Raw genomic sequence first — 11474 nt, forward strand, 5'->3', positions numbered from 1 at the left:
CATCGAATCAAGAAAGAGCTATCAATCTGTCAATCCTTCCGGTGTCCGGGCCTGGTGAGGTTTCCCGTGCTGAGTCAAATTAAGCCGCAGGCTCTACTCCTGGTGGTGCCCTTCCGTCAATTCCTTTAAGTTTCAGCTTTGCAACCATACTTCCCCCGGAACCCAAAAGCTTTGGTTTCCCGGAGGCTGCCCGCCGAGTCATCGGAGGAACTGCGGCGGATCGCTGGCTGGCATCGTTTATGGTTAGAACTAGGGCGGTATCTGATCGCCTTCGAACCTCTAACTTTCGTTCTTGATTAATGAAAACATACTTGGCAAATGCTTTCGCTTCTGTTCGTCTTGCGACGATCCTAGAATTTCACCTCTAATGTCGCAATACGAATGCCCCCGCCTGTCCCTATTAATCATTACCTCGGGTTCCGAAAACCAACAAAATAGAACCGAGGTCCTATTCCATTATTCCATGCACACAGTATTCAGGCGGGCTTGCCTGCTTTAAGCACTCTAATTTGTTCAAAGTAAACGTGCTGGCCCACCGAGACACTCAATAAAGAGCACCCTGGTAGGATTTCAACGGGGTCTGCCTCGGGACGCACGAGCACGCACGAGGCGATCGCACGCCTTCGGCTCGCCCCACCGGCAGGACGTCCCACGATACATGCCAGTTAAACACCGATGGGCGGTGAACCAACAGCGTGGGACACAAATCCCACTACGAGCTTTTTAACCGCAACAACTTTAATATACGCTATTGGAGCTGGAATTACCGCGGCTGCTGGCACCAGACTTGCCCTCCAATAGATACTCGTTAAAGGATTTAAAGTGCACTCATTCCGATTACGGGGCCTCGGATGAGTCCCGTATCGTTATTTTTCGTCAGTACCTCCCCGTGCCGGGAGTGGGTAATTTGCGCGCCTGCTGCCTTCCTTGGATGTGGTAGCCGTTTCTCAGGCTCCCTCTCTGGAATCGAATCCTGATTCCCCGTTACCCGTTACAACCATGGTAGGCGCAGAACCTACCATCGACAGTTGATAAGGCAGACATTTGAAAGATGCGTCGCTGGTACGAGGACCGTGCGATCAGCCCAAAGTTATTCAGAGTCACCAAGGCAAACGGACCGGACGAGCCGACCGATTGGATTTGATCTAATAAAAGCGTCCCTTCCATCTCTGGTCGGGACTCTGTTTTCTTTTTTTTTAAAAAAAAAAAACTTTATTTCTATATCATAGTATTTATACAATGTAGCCCACTACCTTAATTGATTAGTGGGCCAAAGATCTCATACATTTATACAATAGAATTGCAGCTATTCTAAATATAAGTTATTGACTAGTTAGTAGCAAATAGCAAAGTACTTTGGAAACTATAATGGGCAGTTAGTATGTTAACTAAGGACTATATATGACCTAACTAAACTAATTATGTACTAGTCGCTAATCCTGCAGCGTTACAAAGGTGTCAGCTAGTAATATAAACCTACTATTTGGCCTTGCCCATTGAGCTAACCCCAATGGGCGTGCCCCTGACACTGGGCAGGCCATGGAGTTGGTCGCTGCAGGTTCCTAACAAGTATCTACAACTAGATTCTACAACTACACTTAACCTAATGTCATAGTTGGGTGCGTTGTCTGGATCGGTAGGGTTGCTCCCCATTCCCCCTAATCCCGGGACTCGGCGGATTCTAGACTGAAGAGTCGACCTTTCCGTGCCCGGGCGGATTGGGAATAAGGTGCTGTCTTGATCAGTAATTTAATAAGTCCCCAATCATGTGCTAGTGTGGTTCATTCAGGTAGTCCCTTAAGACCTTTTGTGAAACCGCGTTAGCCAGTTTGTTGATGGTCCGAAAGGTGTCTTGATGTCTTAACAGTCTGTATGTGTCATTATGAGGTAGTTGTTCGCGTAACTCTGAGGCCACATCATTGAACAGCGGGCACTCGTAGACCACATGGTCAGGAGTGCCTTCCGGAGCGCCACAATCACACGTAGGTGTCGCCTTTTCCCCAAATCGACATAGATATGTCGAATAGTGTCCATGCCCAGTGAGAAAATGGATGAGTCCCCTGGTTGGTTCAAAATAAGTCATTTCTATTCTTTCCCTGACGTCTGGCAGTAATTCGAAGGTCCTGCGTCCTGTTTCTTCACTTGCCCATGAAAGTTGCCATAGTTGTTCCCCTTTCAATCTGATCTCAATTTTGTTGTCAGTCCTACTCCCCAGAATTTCCTCTATCTTGTCCAAGTTCCCCTTTCTTGCCCAGTACCAGGCGGCCTGCTCCCGAATTTTAATATCTAGTGGGCAGAGTCCCATTATGACTAACAGGGCTCCTCCCGGTGTAGTCCTGTAAGCCCCCGTTGATCTCATAACCATATTCCTCTGCACTCTTCTCACTGTCATGGCAGGCACCACCCTCGTGAGCCTGTGCACCCAGACTCCTGAACCGTAACCCACTATGGAGGTGAGAATGCTGTTGTGATATAGTTTGATAAGATGTGGTGGGAGGTGGAAGCGTTTGTGTCCAATGGAGATGAGGTTATTGAGTACTTGTAAAGCTCTTTGTGTTATGGTTTCAATGTGTCTACCAAATGACCACTTCTCATCAATGATGATACCCAGATATCGAGTCTCACGTCGCCTTAGAACAGGTAAGCCCTCTATCCTAACAGTTGGATTTCTTACTAGCTGTCCCTTTAGAAGAAGGTATGTTGATTTAGTCGGTGAAATTGTCATCTTTGTATCTTGGCACCACTGTTGTAGTGTTTGTATTGCTTGTTCTATTTTTGGCTCAATGTCTTCTCGGCTTCGGCCGCCAACCAGTAGAAGGAGGTCATCTGCGTAGGCTATCACCTCTAGCACTTCATTAGTTTGCTGTAATTTATCCAATAAAGGTTCCATATGGATGTCCCAGAACAGGGGACCTAGCACGGAGCCTTGGGGACATCCCTTCGTGATTGTTTTCCTTACCCTTGTGCTAGGGGATGATAACCAGACCTCCCGGTCCTCACAATAGCTCCTCAGACACCCATATAGCGGCCCTGGACACTCCTTCTCCCGTAAGCAGGAGAAGAGCGAAGGCCACCACAGGTTGTCGAAGGCGCCACTTATGTCCACCATGATGCCGACAACGTACTTGTACGGGGTAGAGCCACAGACCTCAGCCGCCAGGGCGATTGCATCAGATGCTGATCGCCCAGGCCTGAAGCCAAATTGCCTGCTGCTCATCCCGCACAGCACTCGGTGCGCTGCCAGTCTGTCAGCTAGCAGTCTCTCCAGAACCTTCCCAAGCAGATTAAGCAGGCAGATTGGCCGGTACGATTTTGTGTCTGCTGGGTCTTTATCGGCTCCTTTTTTGATGATAACTACATTTGCCCTTTTCCAAATTTGAGGGAACTTTTGCTGCCTCAGACATTCGTTGTATAGGTAAGTCAGAGGGGCAACTATCTGGGGAGCCAGGAATTGCACCACCTCCGCCACAATGCCATCTGGCCCGGGAGCTTTCCCTATCTTCAGGGTTTTTATGTGGGCAGCTACCTCCTCTTCAGAGAATGGGTAGACTGCCGTATCATTTCCATATATGTTGCTTCTGAAGTGCTCTCGTAGCTGCCATTGTTCATTTGTCTCTCCCTCTGCTGTATCGTCAGGCAGCAGGGACTGGAGAAGAACCTCGGCAGTTTCCTGCCAGGATTCTGTCATCCCATCCCCACGCCTAACGGTTGAAAGCTCCATCGGAGAGCGGATTTTTTCTCGGACAAGCATGTAGGGAATTCCCCAAGGATCGAGAGCAAGTTGGTTTAGAACGAAGTGTTCCCAACTTTTGGATCGTACTTCTCGTAGGTGTTTGTGGAAATTTTCTTTTGCTTCCCGGTACAATTGCAGCCATCTTTGTTTCTCAAGTCAGACGACACTGCGCTGGTAGTACCTCCTGAGCCTTCTGACAGACCGACGCATCTCCTCCAATTCGGCTGACCATGGTGACGGAGAGGCCGCCATGGCCTTCCTTCTAGTAGGTACGGCGGCCTTCACTGCTCGAGTTATTGCTGTAGTCAGTTCTTCAGCTCTTTTGTCAATGTCGATGTCCAAAAGTCCGTCACCTTCTGGCAATGCAGGAATGTCGCACTCCCTGGCAAGTTTCTCCCAGTCGGCTCTTTTTTTGTTGTATTGCAACTCCCACCCCATGGCCCAGCGACTCTCCCTGTTTCCCACACTGAAAGAGATAAGATTATGGTCACTGGTGGTAGCATTCTCTATCACTGAATTAGGTGCACCGTGTTGGGTGTAGCCAGGGTCACGTCAATGTTTGTGCCCTGGCCCCCTCCCGCCACATAAGTCGGAGGATTTCCAGGTTTATTGACTACCACCAGCTGCAAGGCCATAATGGCCTCTTCTGCCTTCTCTCCATTTGAGTCCCTGGTGCTGCTGTACCATAGGGGGGATTTTGCATTTATATCAGCAGTTATAATTACTTTACGCCCCCGCAACGCCGTGATGACTGTGGTAAGATGTGCTAAATGTCTTTCGATGTCGTCAGCATACTGAAAATACATATTAATGAGAACGATGGTGCCAGATGGAGAATGTAGCTCCACGACGTTGCAGTGGCTGGATGAGAATTGTGTGAGAACTATGGCTCTCATAATTCTATTGGTTATGATTATTGCCGATTTTGGGTTTTCTCCACTACTTATGACTTGCCATGTCGCGGCTGTGAATGATAGTTTCCCATTTAGGGAGTACGGCTCTTGCAGACAGATCAGATCCAGTCTCCTCTCCTCCACTTCCTTACGTAGCTCCTGCATCACTAGTCTACTGTTGTGGGCGTTAAGTTGTCCAATGGTGATTTTTGTCATTAGTTATTATGGAGAACATGTATGTATCCTGTCATTTGGCCAGGTCTTATTCCAGTCAAACATGATACGTCCATTTGCTAGAACTGCTTGTGCGTAAATGTCGTCCAAGTCAAATTTTTCCCCGCGTCTTTCAAAAAGTTTCTTGAGTAAGTCACGCAGGGCTCCGAAGTCGGTGGGGAGATTCACTGACTTTAGCTGGATTCTGTCTACGGCCTCCATTACCGAGAAGGTGACTCTCCTACCATTTTCGTGTCCCACCCGGACCACGTGTCTTAAGGCAGTGGTCAGGGTAGTCGGCTGCTCTAGTCTCGCTAGTTGCATTGTAAATTCAAGGTTAGGATAGACCCTGACTGGGTCGATGGGTGGCAATCTCACGACAGGATCTTTCATGGCTAGTTCATTGGAGCTCGTTATTGTGTTCTCCTGTAGTGGTTGTTTTATATTACTGTTCTCTTTCGTTGAGATTGCCACCGTCTCTGTTGCAGGATGCCATTGCCGTTGATCTTTAGTCGGCGTAGTCCTCCGGCTTTGGGAGGAGGGAGACTTGACTATAAGAGGCTCAGTTTGAGTTCCTCTGTCAGTTGTGGTGGATTCTGTCTGAGTGCTCTCATCCTTTGTGGTGACTGAGGCGTCATTGAGCGATCTCAAAAACATCCTAAAGGCACTTGCCCTCATGGCATCCCTCCTCCTTTTGCTCGGGGATTTCCTTTTGGTCATCCTGTGTGTTTTGGCTTGTTCAGCCATAGTCTATCCTTGAGATTAATCTTTGTTCCAAGAGTCTGTAGGTGGGGCAATTCCGCCCAGTGGCGCCACAATGTTTTTTGCCCCTTCTTTTACAGGGGATGCAAACTGTTGTTGCCCTACAGTCTTTACGGACATGTCCGTCTTCGCCACATTTTGAGCAGGCCGACCCCCTGGTACAGTGCCTCAGAACGTGGTCGAGATCTCCACAGTTATGGCAACGCGGTACCACAATATAATCACGTGTATTTATGGCGTGAAAGCCGATATAGAGTCTGTCCATTGTAGTGATCTTTTTCCACATTTGAGCTGAGACCTCAGCGACGTGGTGAACCACGTCACGGTCCCGAGGTCCTGTTTTGAATCTCAATTTGAAACTTTCTTTAAATTCGTCCTCTGTCATGTCTTCAAAATTTTGTGCCCTCACAGTTTCATGAATCTCCTCATTTGACATAATTGTCGGTACATCATACAAGATGACCAAAGGGTTTCTCTTCCTCGGTGGCTCGCATTTGACCACCGAGTTTAGTTTAGGATTATTTAGTAGTTTCATCTTGTCCTCTTCAGAGGCCACTTCTACTATTACAGAGTTCTTGCTTGGTTTGACCTTATTTATTTTTATTTTATCTTTTATCGGATTTACTGTAGTGGTGAGTAGCTCCTGAATTTTCTTTACGCTAGTGTCCTTGCCGGGTAAGGTCCTTAGAAAGACCGTTGTGTCAGCCCTCTTTGTTATCTTAGCTATTGTATCTCTGGTTGTTTGAGGTTTCGGTGGCGCTTGTGCGACCACCCCTGCCCAGGTCTTGGCCGGTTGTTTCCTCAACCTTTCATTTTCTTTTTGCAGCTCTTCAACACGGCCCTCGAGCTTGGCGTTTGCTATGGCCCACGCCGCCAATTCATTTTTAATGGTTGTTAGAGCCGCCTGGCTAATCTTCCCGTTTTTAATATTCTGCTCAAGGAGCAAGGTGATTCTGCTGTGTCTCCATTACCTGTCCTGACTCGTCCTGGGGAGCAGGTACAGGCATCAATGAAGCTCGCGATAGCGCACTCGATTCACTCGTTTCTGGCGTCTCCATGTTTGAACGAGTGAATAAAAGAGGTGGGAGCCCGTCTCTTGCCCCGGACCGGCTCCTCTGGCATGGGGGGGGACTTCTGCAGCTCGCCCACCGACCTCGCCCCTAGGTCAAGGGCACTCCAGAGCTGCCGGGTTCAGCACGCCGTCGCCAGCGCACTGGTCCCCATCGATGGCCTCGTCGTCGACGATTTCACTCGACGCTCCTCGGCAAGTGCACCCCGCACTCCGGAGAGGCGGATGCACCCCTCGCCCTTCGCCGCCTACTAGCCCCAGTTTCCACCTGAAGGCCAAGGACCCACTCCTACTCAGGTGGTGGGTCGGTCCCCCAGTCGTTCGGCGGTCTGGGCCCATCTAACCTAGCCCAGGCGATGTCACCACCTCCTGGGTTTGGCAGAACACGCCCCGGTTACCCAGGGGCGCGGCGAAGCACCCTTGCCGACTCGCGCCGCGATCCCACGCCGACAAACGAGGTCGCCGGCATGCAGAGCACCTGCTGGTCTGTGCCCTGCGAACAGAAAGGGACTGGTGTTCGGTCCCTTGACACAGCTCCCCCTGTGCCACGCACCCTTCGCTTTCGCATTGGGTTGGATCGCAGCTCTCCCTTTTGTCGCAAGGCAGAATGCCAAGCTTAACATCTGGCACCACGGGAAGGCGGAAAGAGCCACTTGGGAAGGAGAGGCTATGAGAGACGCTTCACTTCCCCTGCGAGGACGGCCGCGGCACACCCGACTGGAAAGCGATACGCCCCAGTGCGAGCTTCGGTGCCCTACGGCGCGCCGGCAGCGGGCGGGCCCGCCCCGAGACGCGCCGTCAAACGACTGACCTCACGCCAGACTCGGGACTCTGTTTGCATGTATTAGCTCTAGAATTACCATAGTTATCCAAGTAACGTGGGTACGATCTAAGGAACCATAACTGATTTAATGAGCCATTCGCAGTTTCACCTTAATGCGGCTTGTACTGAGACATGCATGGCTTAATCTTTGAGACAAGCATATGACTACTGGCAGGATCAACCAGGGAGCTGCGTCAACTAGAGCTGAGCAGCCAGCCGCCCGGGAGTGTGTCCCATGGGCCCGCGCGAACACGCAAGCGTCCGCTCAATTATTCTGCAAAGAGGAGGAGGCTGAGCTCCCCTGCACACTAACACCTCGAAACCCTCTCAGGTCCCGGCGGCGCGCAGCGCCGTCCTAAGTACTTGGTCGCGTTCGAGAGAGGCGCAATCGCTCGGAGTTAGGCGAGTAGACGCTTTAGGTGCGACCACCCGTGCTCCTAACTGAGCTTGCCGCTGCCGACAGAGGCCCGGGAGCGTGCTGTCGTGGCATTGCCGGCGGGAGACAACACGCGCCACCTACGGTGACCGGCAGCTCCAACGCCAGCGCCACAGAAGGACAAAAGCCCCACTTGGGTGCCGAAGCAAACTCTCCCAGCACAGCGCACGCGCCAACACGTCCGCACAGCTGCGATACAAACCACCTGCGAGAACCGCTGGGGCGACCGAGCAGCAGACGGCGTCGCGACGCCGAGCGCCGGCCGTGCCGCATCCTCAGCGCACACAGTCCTCAATCGGACCAGCACACTGCAGATGGCCACCGCGCTTCGCACCGGGCCTGCGAGGACCTACTTTGGCGCAGGGTGCGCCGGCGCGCAGCTGCGCCGCCTGCCGCGTCCGTCGGCCGGCGCGCCTGCCACTAGCCGCCCCCACCAGCCAGCTGTAGCGCGTCCGCCCACGCAGCGCGCTGCCAGCACGCCAGGCTGCCCCCCCTCACCGGCGGGGGACGGTCCCACCCAGCCACCGCCGTGTATCGCTTCACACCCAGATGCCATTCACGTTCCCATCCGCGCAGATAACCGTCGATCCCGCCTCATAGCATCCCTGGATGTAGTCAACGAACTCGACCGGCAAACCATGGGCCCTTAGCACAGGGCCAAGGGCACCATGGGCAAGCGAGTCGAAGGCCTTTGACACATCCAGAGATGCCAAGTACAGCGAGCCGGCAGCTCGGCACGCCTGGGTCATCGCCAGATCCAGAAGAAAGGTGTTGTGAAGCATCCCATCCTGAGGGATGAAAGCCCGCTGGCGACCGTCCAACACACAGTAGCGCATCAGGCGGCCAACCAGAACCTTGTGAAAGGCTCTGGTCAGCACCGAGCACACTGTGATCGGACGAAAGTCAGCCGGGGATGCTGCGGCGGTCTTCTTGGGCAGCAGGGTTGTCCTGGCCTGAAGGAGTCGGGATGGAAGGGAATGGGAAAGGAGGAGGAAATTAAGGATCTTGAGGAGAACCTCCCGGGGATGGCGACGCAGTTGCGTCGGCGTGAGGCCGTCAGGACCTGCAGCAGAATTGCGAGGCGGGAGAGCAGCGGTGGCTTCTTCTGCAGAAATGGGAGCCCAGAGGTCACGGAAGGGCACCCTCTTTGAGAATGGCAACAGCTCATCGGACAGACCCTCCCCACGCGGAGGTCGAGACCTGACACGTGGTGGAGAGAAGAGGTCTGTCCAAAACTCAATCAGCCCTGGGATGGATGGTGGCTGATGCAAGAGTGTGCCATCGAGAAGTCCGTTGATACAGCGTGCTCCGTTCTTCCTGAAAGCACGCTGAACCACCGCATACTCCCATCTCCTGCGTGCACGCTTCCGCTCTGGGGGCTGTTGGGTCCGCACACTCGCAGCTTGGTGGACGGCTGGCTCCCTGCTGCCTACTTCATCAAGAGCAGACAGCAACATAGCCTGGATTGTTTCACGGCTAGTGGTGGGACCCAGAGCCACGAGATCATCAAGCGAGCGGAATCGGCGGTCTGATTGGGTGGCAAAGAATGACTGACTGCAGGCTCGCTAGGAGGACCACGAAGGCTGCGATCCATGCCAGCGAGCTCGGTGACAAACTTCGCCACCATGTCTTTGTAGGGCTGCGCTCTACGCTGACATTTAATTGATTCGACTCCCAAAGCCCACCTGATGCGTAATATATGGACCCTCTCGATTCACCCCTCAGCATCCTTGTGATGTCGGGTGGATGATGGTTCAATTAGCCTCTCGGTGGGAAATCCTAGCTCTGGCCTTCAAGTGGCGGGAGTCGTGAGGGTGCTGTGAAAGGTTACGCGTAGGTGTACCTTTCCAGTATCCCGACCAACAGAGCAGGGTGCTTTTTCGGGCTTGGGGGTTACCTCCCCCCCTGCCTTTGTTACAGCTGGTGCAACTAATAGAAGCGAACGTGGTACCAGGCCACCCGCTGGAGCGCCTGTGCCAGCTGATGAGCCAGCCAACCAGCCAACCGGTGCGGGTCGAGCGCTGCTCCCCGCCATCTTCCCCTATTGTATGCGGTCCTTCTCCACCAAGACCGGACTTGGTGTCCATCGGCGTCGCGCCCATCCGATTGCTGCTAATGCTGAGATCAAGACCGAGAGGAAGAAGGCCAGGTGGTCCCAGGAAGAGCTCCTGCGTTTGGCCCATGCAGAAGCGACTCTTGCCACCCAGGGTTCTAGATTTTTAAACCAGGAACTTGCAAAGGCCTTCCCCGAGCGTACGCTGGAATCAATTAAATGTCAGCGTAGAGAGCAGCCCTACAAAGACATGGTGGCGAAGTTTGTCACCGAGCTCGCTGGCATGGATTGCGGCCTTCGTGGTCCTCCTAGCGAGCCTGCAGTCAGTCAGTCTTTGCCACAGTCTCCACCTCGAGGGGAAGATGTTGACCTAGCCATCTGGTCATTTGTAGTAGAACTCCCCCAATCAGACCGCCGATTCCGCTCGCTTGATGATCTCGTGGCTCTGGGTCCCACCACTAGCCGTGAAACAATCCAGGCTATGTTGCTGTCTGCTCTTGATGAAGTAGGCAACAGGGAGCCAGCCGTCCACCAAGCTGCGAGTGTGCGGACCCAACAGCCCCCAGAGCGGAAGCGTGCACGCAGGAGATGGGAGTATACGGTGGTTCAGCGTGCTTTCAGGAAGAACGGAGCACGCTGTATCAACGGACTTCTCGATGGCACACTCTTGCATCAGCCACCATCCATCCCAGGGCTGATTGAGTTTTCGACAGACCTCTTCTCTCCACCACGTGTCAGGTCTCGACCTCCGCGTGGGGAGTGTCTGTCCGATGAGCTGTTGCCATTCTCGAAGAGGGTGCCCTTCCATGACCTCTGGGCTCCCATTTCTGCAGAAGAAGCCACCGCTGCTCTCCCGCCTCGCAATTCTGCTGCAGGTCCTGACAGCTTCACGCTGACGCAACTGCGTCGCCTTCCCCGGGAGGTTCTCCTCAAGATCCTTAATTTCCTCCTCCTTTCCCGTTCCCTTCCATCCCGACTCCTTCAGGCCAGGACTACCCTGCTGCCCAAGAAGACCGCCGCAGCATCCCCTGCTGACTTTCGTCCGATCACAGTGTGCTCGGTGCTGACCAGAGCCTTTCACAAGGTTCTGGTTGGCCGCCTGATGCGCTACTGTGTGTTGGACGGTCGCCAGCGGGCTTTCATCCCTCAGGATGGGATGCTTCACAACACCTTTCTTCTGGATCTGGCGATGACCCAGGCGTGCCGAGCTGCCGGCTCGCTGTACTTGGCATCTCTGGATGTGTCAAAGGCCTTCGACTCGCTTGCCCATGGTGCCCTTGGCCTTGTGCTAAGGGCCCATGGTTTGCCGGTCGAGTTCGTTGACTACATCCAGGGATGCTATGAGGCGGGATCGACGGTTATCTGCGCGGATGGGAAGTCGTCAGATCTCGTGCGGCCTTCGAGGGGTGTTCGGCAGGGTGACCCGCTGTCTCCTATTCTCTTCAACATGTCCATTGACATTCTCCTGTCTCGTCTGCCTGCTCATATTGGT

Source organism: Schistocerca serialis, chromosome 4, assembly GCF_023864345.2.
Source record: "Schistocerca serialis cubense isolate TAMUIC-IGC-003099 chromosome 4, iqSchSeri2.2, whole genome shotgun sequence".
NCBI lineage: Eukaryota > Metazoa > Arthropoda > Insecta > Orthoptera > Acrididae > Schistocerca > Schistocerca serialis.